This window comes from Cupressus sempervirens, chromosome 5 (genome assembly GCF_028749045.1).
Source record: "Cupressus sempervirens isolate cs-2001-9-10 chromosome 5, ASM2874904v1, whole genome shotgun sequence".
Taxonomy (NCBI): domain Eukaryota; kingdom Viridiplantae; phylum Streptophyta; class Pinopsida; order Cupressales; family Cupressaceae; genus Cupressus; species Cupressus sempervirens.
The window spans coordinates 683,792,619-683,809,342 of record NC_143122.1 but is presented as its reverse complement, the minus strand read 5'-3'; positions in this window follow the sequence as shown (position 1 = coordinate 683,809,342).

Here is a 16,724-nt window from a genome sequence, read left to right as displayed (position 1 = left end):
GTTAGATATTGTATAATAAAAATTAGTAAATATTATATCATGAAGTTGTTCAAATATTGTCACATCTCCTCTTTTAGTATCCCCAGTTTCCTACTTATGTAGCGACCTAGTCGATCTTTCACGGGTCAACTACATTTATGATATTAGTTAATAATTAAGGTTAATTATGCATCATTTTGTGATTAATGGGATTAAAAGACATATTGATGTATTTGATATTGTGATTAATGGATATTAAGAATCATGATGTTTATGAAATGTTGTTACATCATCTCATTATATGACCATAATATTAATGATTAGTTTGGATTAGTTACAATGTTTATTGATTATGACTATGTGGATACTAACTCATTCCTTGTTCGAGTGTTTGAGCAGTTGTAGGGACGTCAAGACAAGTGTGTGGTCTAGGTAGAGGAGGGTAGCTCCTTGGAAGGGGATGGTTAGATTGTTCGGTCAACTTGCACACATCATGTAGCCAAGTTGCTTTGTGTGTGTGGGTGTGCGCATGTGTAGGCATGTGGGCTTGTGCATATTTTGACTACAGTGCACCGTGTGTGTGTGTGTGTGTGTGTGTGCGTGCGCGCTTTCATTTGACATCGTTTCAACTATTGGATGAGTTGCATGACTCGATTACTTGAAGCAGTCCTCAAATTTGAGGATTGTATTTTTATTATTTTTTACACTTTTATCATGTTAATGTCTTTTACTTTAAGTTTTAAGATAAATATTAATAGTTTTTTCTTGAATTATTTAATATTCCATCAATATAATATAAATATAAATTAGTAATATTTACAAAATCTAATATCTCTCATTTTATAAGTTTTATAAAATAAGTATACATTAACACATATATATCATCTTCAAAAAATTTCTAATTATATAATTTGCATGCTAATATTTTAAACTGGTAGAACAAGTTTATATAGTATATTTTCAAAATATTGCATATAACTTTGACGGTTTATTAATAAACTTAACTATGCTTTTATAAAAGTTTAATTGTCAATTAATATGGTCTAACAAATTTGAAACCTCTCATATTCGGCTGAAAAGTGGAAAAACGACCAATATAGGCATTAAATTCCAGACCTGAGTTGAAGAACAATGAAAAACGCTGAATAATAAAACTTGTTAATCCACAAATTTTTTTTGAATAAATGAGGACTTTTATAATGCTCTTTTTCATAATAAAAAATTTATATTTAAGACACTTTTCAAGAGTGTTAGATATATTTAAGACACTTCTATGCATCATTTTATGACTAATGGATATTAAGAATCATGATGTTAATGAAATTGTGTTACCTCATCTCATTATATGACCATGATATTAATGATTAGTTTGGATTAGTTACAATGTTTATTGATTATGACTATGTGGATATTGATTCATTCCTTGTTTGAGTGTTTTGAGCGGTTGTAGGGACGTCAAGACTAGTGTGTGGTCCAAGTAGAGGAGGGTAGCTCCTTGGAAGGGGATGGTCGGATTGTTCAGTCAACTTGCACACTGAAGTGATAACTTAATCAAATCCTTTTGTAATTTCCTAACGACATCAAATCAAATAAAATGATAATAGTAAAATATACACATATTTTTACTCAGCCTTAGCAATCTCATTTTTCGTTAAGAATATTTTGCTTACAAAGCTAATTTTGAACACCAAATTGGGTCAATTACACTATTGAAATTATTAAAAAGATACCATTATGAATCTTGAAACACGTGGAGCTGGGAGAAGACAATGGAAAAGGATCGCGGACTTGGAAAGCAGTGGAAGGATCGGAAGGGAGAGATATTGGATCATAGCTAGAAGGCGCATATCTGCCAAGCAATTCTAGGCGCCCTCTTTTGGAAATGTCTTCTAAACAATATTAAAATGTGCTTAATGTTTGCAGAATGAGGAAAATTATAGTGAAAATGGTTATGTTGTATATTACTGTGTTGTTCCTTTTCTCCTTTCTTGCTTGGATATCGGCCATAAAAGGCATTCACTTGGGTAGTACTCTCAATCCTTCTTTGTTTGTCCCAAGCATGAGCCTACTTAGTTGCTTATACCATTTTGTGCTTGACTCACAAATTATACCATTTAGTTGCTTAAACCTTTATGCAGGTGGATGATATAGTCAATTAATTAGACACTAGCCGAAGGAACTATTGTTGTTGCCAAGGATTGGTCCCAATTAGTTTGCGTAGCTACCAATGCTAGACTTGGAAAGGTCTTGTGAACACAACCTTTTAGAAGAGCATTGCTCAGTTTTTTGTTTGAGCAGTCATCCACGATTCGAGGTAGCGTTAAACCGAATAGCGTAATGTTGTGATTTAATATCAGCCTTTCGTGAAATGGGAACAGAAATTGTGGCAATACTTGGTACACATGTGATAGAATCATAAAGAAAATCAAACAGTGCTTCTTTTTATATATATCTAATCCTATTAATATAAACCAAAACGTAGACTAGAAATGCATCGTATAGTTGCAAGCAAAAATGTAGGCAATTGTGTGTTGATAGGGATTTATACTGCACTAAACAAGAAAAGAAGAAAACATAGAAGTGTAAGGAAACTAGCCACGAACTCTCTTATTTAGAAACATGTGTCATGGTCCAATTTTTCCAACATATTGAATTCGGTTGAAATGAGTTTGTGTATGAAACAGATGATGATTGTTATTCATGCAAAAAATTCTTCCACACTGTTGATATTATAATCCAATATATATTGGTTGAATAATGTTTGGTTGGCACGCGAACTGTGTCTGTAGCTTTTCTTAATTTATTTGGATCAGTCTAAGAGTCCGTTTGGTTCCTAGAAGATGACAGGAATTGGCCTTTTCAAAATCTAGATTTGAAATTTTTTGCATTTGTTTCAAAATTGAAAAAATGGAATTAGCATACCAGACTTCCAATTTTGCCTCAAAACTAGGTTTTCCAACTTCCTACTAGCAAGTAGGAATTGAAAATCAAAACCTAGTTATGTTTTTTAATGAGTGTAAAAACAATAGAATGGACTACTTTTTGAAATTTGCCTTCAACTCCAAGCTTACACATAAAAATGTGTCTTCACACACATCTTTCGAGTGAAACAAACAGTTCAAGTAAAATTCTAAAAATCGGAATGAAGATTTGCAAAACCTTGATTTGGCTAAACCAAGGTTTGTAGAAATTCCAATTTTTTAAATTCCACGAACCAAACGGACCCTAAAAGAAATGTGGACAACTCTTCTAAAAGCTTCACAATATGAATTGAGCATGACAAGTCAAACTTTGAACAAATATAACGATATCAAACCGCATATGAAATTATGATTGCATGAATTGATAATCTTAGTTATTTCAATGTAAGTCTTGCACTCTTCTAGAAGTACCTTATGTGGTGTTTCTAAATTCGGATAGAACGTTCCACAAGTTGGGAAAATTAAGGGACTATGGTTACTAGCACACAATCCTTGCTCTGGGATATTTGGGTTGAAATTGTTTATGTTTTTGCACTTTCTTTTCTTATGAATTGCAGTGTTGTCTAATGTGTCCTCCTGCAAAATGTAAAGGATTTTCAGTTATAGTATTTGAAAACATCTCATTGCATTTGAAGTAAGTTATAGTTCTAAGAACATCTCATTATAATTACAATAAGTTATAGTATTGAGAACATTCATTGCATTTCAAAAATCTCATTTGTTGTTTAGATTGAAAACTATACTACAACATTGAGAAGTGTAGTATTGAATATTGGAAATGTGCCCTCTTAGTTTGTAACATTACTTATTTTTGGTACCAAATCCTATGAAAGCATAATCTATAATAAGATGAAATAGATTAATTTATTGGATGTTCCTACTTGTACTAGTACTTACAATGTTGTAGGTTGCGTCAAAGAATAGTGTGTTCATTGAAATGCCAAATGGCATGAATGCATTAAGCTCTTTACTTATAATTGTTTTCTTTTCTTTTGGGTTAAATGATATTCATATGAATTCCAGCAGTGTCTCTTATTTAGTTCAGGTCAATTCTCAAATCAGAAGTAATGAATGTATACTTAGTTGTTGTGCATATAAATTTGCATTAATGAAATTATTCATTTAGAAATTACCATTGGTCAATCGATTTCTCCCTTATACGAGTGTGTTTAGACTTTCTTATGGGATGGGTACTAATGTAGTAATTTGGGAGGGATAGAAATGGATACATCTGCTTCATTTCTTTTTATCAACCAGATATCTGATTAGAAATGGATACATTTTTCTTTGTTTCTTTCTATCAAAAAATTTGGGTTGAAGTACTTTGGCCAAAGTCATTTTATATTGCATATGTGTAGATATGCTTCTTATTTTTGTTTGCCTACCAAATTCTCTGATTAGGTTGCTTAGACATATGTTTCACTGCTACATCAGATCTATGCGATCCTCTTGTTTTGGGTTGCTAGGCTTCTCGGGTCATGGTCAGGGTGTTCTTCATGTTAGGAAGGACCCTGAGGGCACTAAACACTCTATGATTGGCATGGTAAAAACACCTCAGCCACACTTCCATCTCACATAGCAGATGGACGATATCTGATGGCTAAGGAGACTAGGATTTGCAGATGGACACATGTTCGAAGCAAACTTGTTTTAAACTCTTCATACGATACAATATATGAAATTAACTTATATGTTGAAATTGATGTAATCATCAAACAGTGGATAATTGGATGTAATTATGTATGTGACATTGATGTATCCAATTTTATATTGGACAACTAAATACATGATTATATTGTTATGCCATCAATGTATGACGTGTAGATCAACATCATAAATACTTTATTTAATAAGTAAATATTTTAAATCCTTGATTATGTTTAATGAAGTGGATGGTTGAATTGTCAACTAGGATTCCATAAATGTTTTTCCACACTTTTTACAATTTGATGATGTAACAATTGCTTAGATGGAATGAGATCTTATAGATATAGCTTGGATTTGAAGCTATTTTTCATGAATTGTCATGATGAATAGCTCCTTCAAATATAGAGAGGAGACCTTTTTTAAGAGTTTTATAGCTTTATTGATCAATGTATTATGACACAACAATGTTGCAATCTTGAATGAAATAAAATTAAACACATCCTGGCTTAAAAGATATCCAAGCAACTAGGTTAAGTCAACATGAAATAGTGAGCAAATAAATATTGTGATGTGAATGAGAAAGATAACACAGAGAATGATCTTGATAATTATTCTAGAACTAATTGTATAAAGTTCATGCTTATTATTTTGATATTATATTAATGTCTATGAATCCCTGTCACCATTTGAGGCTTAACAATTTTCTACCACTTCCCTCACCCAAGGATGTCTCAATACTCAATTACCCAAAATGAATATTAATTGTATGGGCAACCTTACCCATAATAGATTTATTATTGCCATTAAGACTTGTGTGCAAAGGAGCCTCAAAAGGGGGGATGGTTTAATCTTTCCCGAACTCTAAGTGAGTATGAAGTGGTGAACATCCAATAGTGTAGAATTTGTCAATGTGGCCACAGAAGTTGGAATGTCCCCTTATTTGGGTCTAGGAATTAGGGACTGAGTTAATCACAAGGAACTTATTTCTAACAACGTAATGCCTTGAGTTTGGGTAGAAGTAATAGACTTACTAGGAATGCAATGAAATTTATCTTGAAGTGCAATGTGCTCTATATGTTGACTTTAATGCACTTTAGCAATACTTCTTGTACTATTTTAAGATACTAAGTAACCAGACAGTATGACTTCCAAATAAATTATTAATAATATCTTATGGTAAGTTCCTTATGTTAATCTTATAGAGGGATTATCTAACATAAAATAATTCTCTAACACACACACACACACACACATGATAAATATGTGTGTGTGTGTGTGTGAGGGTCATCTTGGTCGTAGCAGAGTATGCTCTTTGTCCTTCTTGGTTAATCAAAAATCTTGACCCACTAGTGTGATCAAGAAAGTGAGAGGCTAAGTCATACTTTCGTGACTTTAATTAATCTTTGCTTAGTGTGTTTGGAAGAAGCACTTGGAGTAGGGGAGTATTATCTTCGCCTCTTCTAGGTGAATCAAAAATGTTGACCTCCACTTGTTATCTATTTTTATGTAGATCTCTTCATGAAGTCTTTTACCTTTAAAGGACCTGCTATTGATGGAAAGATACCAATAGCGACAACCCAAATGGGAACAAGCAAACCCATCTAATATGACCCACTATAATCACAAAGTCTTAGATAAAGGTGAAAAGCTTGGGAGATATAGTATCTTCATTCATGCTAGTGAGGACCCTCACGAGCTTACAACCATCGAGGAATCGCTAGCTTGCAATTCTCTTGACGTTGTGAGGCCTTTGTTCTGTATCGGATGCAAGAGGGATTCTATGAACAAAATCCTTACTAGACACCTAGGATTTAGAGGCCACCTTATTTAGTTGTTCAATATCTTGGTGCAAGGATTGATCTAAGCAGATTACCCAAGATTTGGTTCACCATATGTGTTCCTTTAGTTATATTAATAGTACTTCCACAACACAACCACTATCTATTGTGGGCAAGCACTTTGTGTGAGGCGATGGAGCATCAAGTTGTGAGCCAAGGTATTGAGTAATGAGTCATGTCCTTTAGGTAGAATGTGTTTGATGTGTCTTCAAAATGTGCTAGACCCATGAAAATGTATTGAAAATACACATATGGTAGTTGCTTAAGGCTTTCCCCTTTTAGACCTCACAAGTGTTTGTATTAACAAAGTTATTTTGTCCTTTTTTCAATCCTTTAAAGATTACTATTTGTGTCACAATTTTTATTTTTCAAAACATTACTTTTCTATCAAAATTGAGTTTACACATTGTTATACAAGTCATTAATGCTCAAATTGTTGAAATGGTCTTTCACATTAGGTCTTTAGGGTTGAATTTTGTCAAGTTTTGTCTCTTCAGTAAAACATCATTTTTAGTCCAAAGAAATGTCATATGAGCCTTTAGTATATCGTATCAATTTTTGAGAAATATCATTTGCTTTCTTTGTGGTCTATCATCTACCCTATTCTAATAGTATCATTATATCCTAAAGTGTCACCATGTTTGCTGTGAAATATCATACATAATATCTTGTTGAACGTATGTCATCTAGGTTCCCTATGAAGTTTCGTATGGTCACTAAACCTAGCTTTTTATCTTAGAAACTCATTCTTGTTAGAGTAAATAATTATTATTTACACTTTTACTTAAGTCTACTTAGGTTAATGCATTCATTTATTTGTTGTAGTTTAGGAGTTGTTGACAACATGGGAGTTTGTTCCTATCTAAGTCATACTTATCTTCTCACCTTGATCGAGGATAATCCACCTTTTGTGGACGTATGCTTAGTTGTCAACCTCATCTCCTAGCACTTTCTAGCTTTTTCTACAAGCTTCCTAGAGGCCTTTATATTCAGGCTCTCCTATTGTAATTTCATATATTTTCAATCATATTGTACAACAATTCCCTTTTTCATTATTGCAGTATCTTCTCTCTCAGTCTGTTTAGTTTCTCCAAGCTCCACCCTTCCTTCTTTGGTTTCCCTTCAACAGGTTATTTGCATGCAGGTGATCTTGGCAAGCTGTGAAGTTGGCTTTCATCAACTTCTACAATTCTTAGCTAATTAGGGTGGTTGTATTTGGATTTTCTTGATTCCTTAGTCTGAAATTTGTAGGATTGAGGGTGTTTCTAGTTGAAAAAGATCACTTGGACATCTTGGTTACATTCTTGGTTGGAAGAATTGCTCACTTGTCCAAATCTTTATATCTCTTTGGTTTACTTTATCTCTTGTCTTGGCTCAGCTTTTCTTCACTCACAAGTGTCGTACATAGGGTATTCACTGATAACTTGAACTCTTTGTAGCAAATCTAGCTTTGCTAATAGCCCTCTTTTACTCTCTTTTTTATTCTTCAAACAAGTGACATCAAGTGTCTTGAGTTATCCTTTTAGGCTTGTTCCAATCTCTCTCATGCAAGTAACAACTAGATATCAAGTTAGCAAAGAGAAAAAACTTCAAGCTAGCTTTAATGAGTTACCTTTGATTGCTACCCATCAGCATTGTTTAGGAAAAGAATCCCAAATTATATTTGACGAGTCCCCTAAGGCGAATTTAGGAGATTGGTTTGAGCCTTACTACTATCTTAGCAGCAACTTTGAGACATCTATTGCATCCTTTAGGTCAGAAAATACTCTCCCCTACACCATAGCCCGGGAGGAAAGAGAAACATATTCATGGCCTTTTTATGCAAAATCAAAGATGTAGACAAATGGACTTAAACAATAAAGCTTTCATAGAAGTGAAAGCATGGTGTATGGTTGATCGGATCAATGCAATTTTTTTTGGAAATAATGATCAATTGAATGCAAATATATTTGGCAATAATGAACAATTTAGTTCAAATGCATTTGGCAACTATGGAATTGGATCACCCCCAAACACTCCTAGGTCACCTAGCTATGACATATACGAATCACCCCCGAGGCATTCTACATATAGCTTTTGACATGCTTCACATGTGTCTTAACATGATAATGATTTAGACCAAGATATTACTGATGAGGACTTTTTGAAACTCCAACAAGATGCTCACTTTTATGAAATTGTAAAGAAACACTTAGAGTAAAATGATGACCAGTATCTATTGCATTTGATAGCTAAAGGAGCAAAGTCACCATACAACTTTGATGTTAATAAGATGATTCAAATGATAGAACCCTCTTATAAGGAGGTTGTGATGAAGAGACTGCAAGACATGGAATGCATAGTGAAACCTAAGACTTCATTCTCTATTGAGTTTATATGTCCTCTACCATTTGACAAAAGTTTGCACATCCTTTCCCCCACAAGACTGAATTTCCTGAATATAACAAGTATGATAGGAATAAAGATCCTTATCACCATGTGAGACAATTTTACATGAATATGGAGTTCATGCATGAGGACAACTATCTTATGAGGTTGTTCCTTAGGAGCCTTTGTGGTCAAGCTATGGAATGGTTCACTAAGATTTCATTTCCACTTAAGAGTTTTGGTGATCTTGTCCAAAGGTTTGGTCAACATTTTTCATATAACCTATCACTATGTTGGAATTGTGCAATATTATGGAAAAACAAGGTGAATCATTTTTCACGTTCTTGCAAAGGTGGATAAAGTTGTGTTCTAGATATCCTTAACAAATTCCTGAGAAAGAGGAGATCGACATCTTTGTGAACAACCTTGTGCCCAAATTACACTGACCTAAGGAAGTGAATCTTTGATACATTTGACAACATGATAGAAAGTGTTTCTTAAACTATTAAATTCAATACATAGTCCTATACAAGTTTAGTTTCTATAATATTGAGGATAATTAGGGTTATCCTTAAGAGAGGAAGCTAAACAACATATTTAGAAGATACTTGTTTCTACAAGAAAATGTTGCCTTTGTACTAGCACTAGTCCTCTTACTTGATTGTCTAGTAAAGGGAGGGGATCGTCGAGTGGCTTTGATTTTAGACCAGGCTTTTCCAAAATGATTAGGAGTGGTTTTTAGGCTTGGTTCAAATGTTACATGCAAGAGTTGTTGGGAAAGACAAAGTAGTTAAGGTAGTCACAGATGGTGTGCATAGATCAAATGCGGGTTTTAGAGAATTTCATCAACCTGTTGAATCCTTTCAATTCTTGGGACCCATTAGAGTTGCTAAAAAAAAGCTTGCGAAGGTTCTTGCATAATAATTATTTTGTGATGAAAACATACTAGTTTAGATACAAATGTCTAAATGCATGGAGTAGGATTCAATTACTAGACTTGCTAGTGGTCCACTTGGGTATGTCTAGTGCAAGAGGTTTCTTTTAGATTGATCTTATTTAAAATATTTTTCCGTACTTATATATTGAATAAAAAGAAACCAATATTTTATTCAAATTGTAATGAATAATTACAAATGTGTTAGTTGTGGAGGGGATGGGCAAATAACTAAAGTAATTAGAAGATGACCTTATAGTGTTGTTCTATTTGATGAAGTTGAGAACGCACATGTATCTATAGTTGACATCTTGATTTAGATTCTCGATGATGGTAGATTGACATCAACAAGGTCAATATGACATAAAAACATGGTGAAAATACGTTATTCCAAGACTCTAATCTCACATCCATAAAAGTTGTGTGAGAGTAATACAAGAAGTAGGTGCAATTAAGTAATGGTTTACCAAATCTAATTGTCATTGAAATATTGTTATTCTTAGAAAAATTATGGTGCTAAATTTTCTTTAACTTTATTGCAAGTGAGAAAGCACTTTAGGAGCAAACTATTGAATAGACTTGATGAGAGTGTGTTGATAGATGGGGGTGTTGGGCTAAATATTTCTTCTTTCAATTTACTCAAACAGATGGGTTTTTTAGAGCATGTAATTGATCCTAGAAAGAAAATCACTATCAAGGCTTATGATGAAGTGGAGAGATGTTCTAAGGGATTAGAGGTTTTACCTATCCATATGGGTACAGTCGAAGAGGACGTCATCTTTCAAGTGCTTGATATTGGTCCACTTGTGTATAATATCTTGCTAGGGAGACCTTGGATTCATGATTTGCAAGTTCTTTCATCTACATATTATCAATGCATCAAGTTTCCTTTTAATGACCTTGAGTTATCTATTCCTAGGGAGAATACTTTGTTAGTCACTGCTAAAATGTTTGTACCTCATAATAGGGTTGTAGAAGAAGCTAGTCATTAGAACTCGTTTTCTAGATGTGAGAAGATTCTTCAAATGATGAACATAGCTATGGGTAATAATCTTCTTTGGCTATGATAATCTATGGTATTTTCATCTAGTCTTCCTTACCATTAGAAGATGAAAATGAAGAAACTAATGTTAGAAATAGGATCTACAGAGGAGAAGAGGAAGATAATAATGAGACTATTATTATTACCAAAATATCCCCCAAACAATATGGAAAGGGGTAAAATGGGTTATCCTGGTCATGGACCCTTTAGTGATAAAAATAATACTCTTATTGAAACTTGTATACACCTTGATGGACGAAGAGCTAGAGATACTATTGGTTTGAGGTTTGGTGTTGTTGGTTGTATTATCTTAAATTGGATGCACTTCAATTTATGACCTTTTAACTCCTCTTCAGTATGTTTGCATTTCATGGTCACACTTTGAGCACACACTTCACTTCTTTTCTCCTCCTTCTCCTATGTGAAATTGAGGTAGGACCTAACAAATCCTCCTTGATTTCCCTTCTTTCTCACACATTCCTTCAATTAGGACTTAACTTTTGAATGTCCACTATTTCCAAGACCTCCATATCCTAGATTGTGTAATATCTCGAACTTGAACTCAGCCTAAAAGTGATCTTGACCCGAAGGCAATCTCAGTCGGATGGGGATCTTTGTTCAGAGGCAATCTCGACTCGAAGGCAATCTTTGTTTGATGTGAAAATCTCAATCTGAAGGGAATTTTAGTCCAAAGGGGAACTAGATCTGAAGGGAAACTTGATCCGAAGGGAATCTCGACCTGAAGGGGAACTCAATCTGAAGAGGAACTTGACCTAAAGGGAATCTCGATCTGAAGGCAATCTCGACCCAAAGCTAGAGACTTCCAGAATGAGATCTCCACCCGAAGGCAATGACTTCACGAAGGGGGTCTCAACCTGAAGGCAATTTCTCTAATACCACTGTAATGTTCCTAATGACACACTTGAGAGTAAGTACCTAATGGAAACCACCCGAGGGAAAAGTGCTCAAGGAAACCACCTGAGGGAACCCACCCGAGGGACAAGTGTCGAGGGAAATCACCTGAGGGAAACCACCCAAAGAATAAGTGCCTAAGGGAAACCACCCGAGGGAACTGCAATAGAGGTAGCCAAGGCCGTGTCAGAGGGAACTTGAGGTTGTGTGAGAGGAATTCAAAGGTGATGGAAAGGAAGGTGAAAGCCATGAGGAAGGAAGATACTTAATGCCAAATATTCACCAGATACCAAAAGTAAGCCACATACAGAGATGTAATAATTTGTAGACAATTCTCAATATTATATTGCAAACAAAGATGGAACTTGGACTTGTCAGATCCAAAAAAGTAGTATAGAGGACAGAATAGGGTGGGGTTGAATACTACCAAAATCAAAAAGCCAAGTGGGGAAGATCTTTCACTTTCGAAATGATAAATAACATAGAACTCCAACAGGAATTCACATACAATAAAATAATCCAAATCGCATGATAACTACTACCTACATGTCATGCTTAAATACCCATCAAAGGAACTCCTGAGGGTTTACAAAGATAGCCGATGGCGACACCTATGGAAACAATTAAAATAAAAATGGGTCCAAGCTATATTAAATCAATTTGAACCACAAATATAAATACTATTAACTTGGGCCCCATATTAATTAATTAAAGTAACTAAGTAAAGGTCATTTTTATTATATTATTTAAATTTTGAGACCAATTAATTAATTAATTTAATTAAATAATTACATTGAAATTTGGGGACAGTACAGAGTTAGATCTTCAACTAACAATTTGGGACATCTATCTCACCCTTGACCTTTGCTAATATGGAATCTAGAATAAGAAGACCCTGAAGGTTGACCTTCTAGACTGGGTTGACCTAGTCCTAACTAGGCTGACTAGGTTGGCCTAGTTTAGGAGCCTCCTGTTATTCTAAGCCCTGTGTTGTTTTACCCTTGCAATAAAATCATGCTTGTGCAGTCGGCCCTTGTGGGGTAATTTCACAAATATTCAAAAAATCTACTATAAAGAGGCATCAAATCACTCATTTTCACATGAGAGGAGCAAGCACATGTAGATACCCCAATCTATCATAGGGAAATTGCAAGTTGAAAGCAAGGGTTGGTTTCTTATTTCTTCATTGCACAGTGAGGTCCTCATTCTTCATCAAGCATTCAAAGGCAAATATATCAAACATGCAATTGTGAGGGGATCTTGAAGATGGTTAGAGTACTTTCGCCATGGGGGCTTGTTATGATTTCTACATCATACTTAAAATCTTATTCTTTGCACCTTCATATATTTACATACATGCACACTTACATGCTAGGGTTTTACTCACAAAGTAGATTCTTAGCATTTTGGTGTATTTACATTCTAGATCTACACATCTAGGATACACACAACACTTTTTCTAATGGCTATTTGTGGAGGTGGAAATCACCAAAATAGGGGGGTTGACTAAGGCAAACCCCTTTATATCCACACACACACACACACACAATTTGTTACATATTTGCAGGATATTAGCTTGAAGCTTACAATTCTGGAACCTACTCTGTGGGAGCTTTCTGGAGAAGTTTGTTACAAAATTGTCATACTATGTCAATTGTTTCACAATATGTCCTTCCAAAAGGATGGCCAAGTCCTTTCTACTTTTTGAACGAACAATTTTTGGGTTATGTTCCCCTCATTTCATTTCAAGATCCAAGATTGGATGTTTAGAAAAAGGTTTGTATTTGTGACTTTTTGAGCTTAATTACATCTTCCACTAGGAATTTCAATGTGAGTACCCTATCTCTTATTTCCCCTCGTAACATAAACTTACTTTCATATCTTAATCGGGCTATTATATATATTTAGATCTATATTTGACGTATCTCTTGTTTACATTGCATGAAAGAGAACCTTGCTAACATACTTCCTTGAGAAGTCTCTAGATTTTGTATGCATTCTTTTATTCTCTTTTGAGGTTTTTGCTAATTAAATTTAGGGCTTATTGAGAGTTATGTTTGGAACCTCCTCTTTCTCTTGTATTGAATGGCTTAGACAGGAAGTGTTGAACTAGTTTAGTCTTGTTTGCATTGTTATTATTAAGGTCATTTTCTCCCTGAACATTTTGGTGAACTCGACATGAACATTGATCTTGGTAGTTAGATCTTTCCTTTATGTATTACATTGATAAGCACGAAATTTTTCTAAAAAAATTGCATTATTAGGATTACTTTGCATTTTAAGATTTGTATGTTATTCTTCAGTGATTTTACTTTACTTTGAGATGTATGATTTCTTTCATGAGTATTTTGATGATGTGTTTATTAATAAACCCTTAAAGTTGTCTAGTAGTGAAGGGTTGGATGAAAAGAATGAGATCTTCATTGAGTCCATTCCTCATGCAACTTCTTCTACGTCTTTCAAAACTAATCTTTACATTAGGGTCATATTGTGACTTCCTATGTGTAATATTATGTGTAGTATTGAGCCTATGCAATTTTCTCAACCACTTATCACTCTTAAAGGATGTCCATCTCAACAAGTCCTTATCACTCTTTAGAGAGTTCCTCATTATGATAAACCTCTTATATTAAACAGAAAATTCGATTACACTTCAGTTGCTCACACTTATCAAAGACAACAACTATTCTAGTAGTTCCTACACCTTTACCTCCTTCTCAACCAAGTCTTCCTCAAGCACCACATTTACCTTATTCCTTTGGAAAGGAGTATGATTTAGTTGAGTTATTACATGCTACTCCTATTAAGATCTCCTTATGGAAACCATTTCATACATCCCATACTTATCATGAGGCTTTACAAAAGGCTTTATCTACCCTTTTGGAACCTCCTCATCATCCAAATAATATTAATTCTTTCTTAGAGTGTATGCATGCTATTTCTCCTACTCTTTGGATTGTGTTTATTGAGGATGATTTATCACCTAAGGAAGTTCAAGATCAGTGTGATGCTCTTATGGTTGTGGTTATTGTCAATGGGAATATGATTCAAAGAACTTAAATTGATAATTGATTAGGATTAAATGTTTATAGTTTGGATATGTTGAAAGTTATCAATGCTTCTTGTTAAGGTCAGTTCAGTTGTATAAGATACTTTAATCCATATGATGCCTAGACCTCTCAAGTACAACCTTCTTTTGGGAAGACTGTGGTTGCATAATATGCATGCTATTCACTCTACTCTTCAATTCAAAGTTTAATTTATCTATGATAATGTGGCGTATACTCTTTATGCGAATGATGAACCTAATAGTTGCTACAATGTTCAATCTTCTAAGGTGCCTAGAACTAGAGAAGAAAAACAAAAGAATAATACTAAAACTAAAAATCAAGTAAAGAACCTTCCTCCTCTTTATCTAAAGATAACTATGATACTTTGAACTTTAATCCTACATTCATCGGAGAATACAAGGTTTCTAATCTCTCTTTCATGAAGACCTCTAAATAATCTAAAGACAAAAAAGTTGGTTCAGCTCCTCTTTCTAGAGAGTTGAGAAATAACTCTAGCGTTGCTTCATCTAAGTAAAACATTGAACTATTGAAATTGTCATGATGTAGTTTCTTATGAAGATCCTTTGATTGAAACTATTAAACCAAATTTTCATAATGTAGTTTCTTATGAGCTCCTTTGATTGAAACTATTAAACCAAATTGTCATGATGTAGTTTCTTATGAAGCTCCTTTGACTATCTTCGATATGGTTGATCGTTACAGTCTTGGATGTCATTTAATCGATGAACATGGGGTCTTTGGTTAAGGATGTGGAAAAAAATGAACAAGGAATACAAGTTCTTCTATCATTGATGTCATTTCCCCTTGAAAATGGCATCAATAATAGCAATGCAAACAAGACTAAGCCAATTTAACACTTTCTACCTTAGAGATTCAATAGAAGAGAAAGAGGAGCTTCCAAGCATATTTCTCAATAAGCCCTAAATCAAATTGGGGTGTTCACATGCACTTGCTCCTTGCTCCTCTCATGTGCAAATGAGAGATTTGATGCGCCTTTTTATAGTAGCCTTTTGGAATATTTGTGCATGAGGCTACTGCACAAGCGAAATTTTACCGCAAGGGTAAAGCAACACTGTAATGGGAACCCTAGAAATGCCCAAGAACTAAACCAATTGCTGAAAGAGATTGTAAAGTCTTTGCATAAATTTAAACCACATAACATGAACAAAAAGTAATTCATGCAAACTAAAAATTGAACTACTACTAAAATACTATTAGTTCTCAAACTAATAAAATTAAATACATAGCAACTCACTAATTACTCCAGAATCATCACATACATAACAAACTGTTCAACTCACTAATTACACCCAATTTGTCTATAGCTAGAAATGCATCCAAGCTACCTGTTAATGAGTCGATAGCAATAAATTCAAAAGGCCAAACCCCAAGGGAATGACATCTAGCATGTTACAAGAGAGGATGGACGTCCTCTAATGCCAAGAACATAACTATACATCCAAGTTCCTATCAAATGCAATTCACCATCATCCGATACTAAACAATGAAGCTCCCACCTCTATTTATACTTTCCCTTCACCCTTCTAGAAGGAAATAAAATATTTATCAATTATATTTACTAGTAGCTTCGCCCTTCCAATACTTAATGCACTCTCTAGAAACTCCTCCCTTGCAATATAATAATTAATTGTGCCTCTAGAAAATTAAATTACTAGAGGCTTCCCCCTTTCCAATAATTAATGCACCATCTAGAAGCTTCTCCTTGCAATACAATAATTAATTTAATTAATTAAATATAAATTCACCTTTTAATTTTAATTTATTTCATGACATTATAAGAAATTAATTTAATCAATTTTCCCTTATTTCTCCTCTTAGCCTTTAGAGAATGTGATGGCTAAGAACTCCACTTAGTTGCTAAAAGATGGGGACATTACAAACACCAAGCTCAAAATCACAAGAGGCTCTTGGATAGTCTAGACATGTCGACCT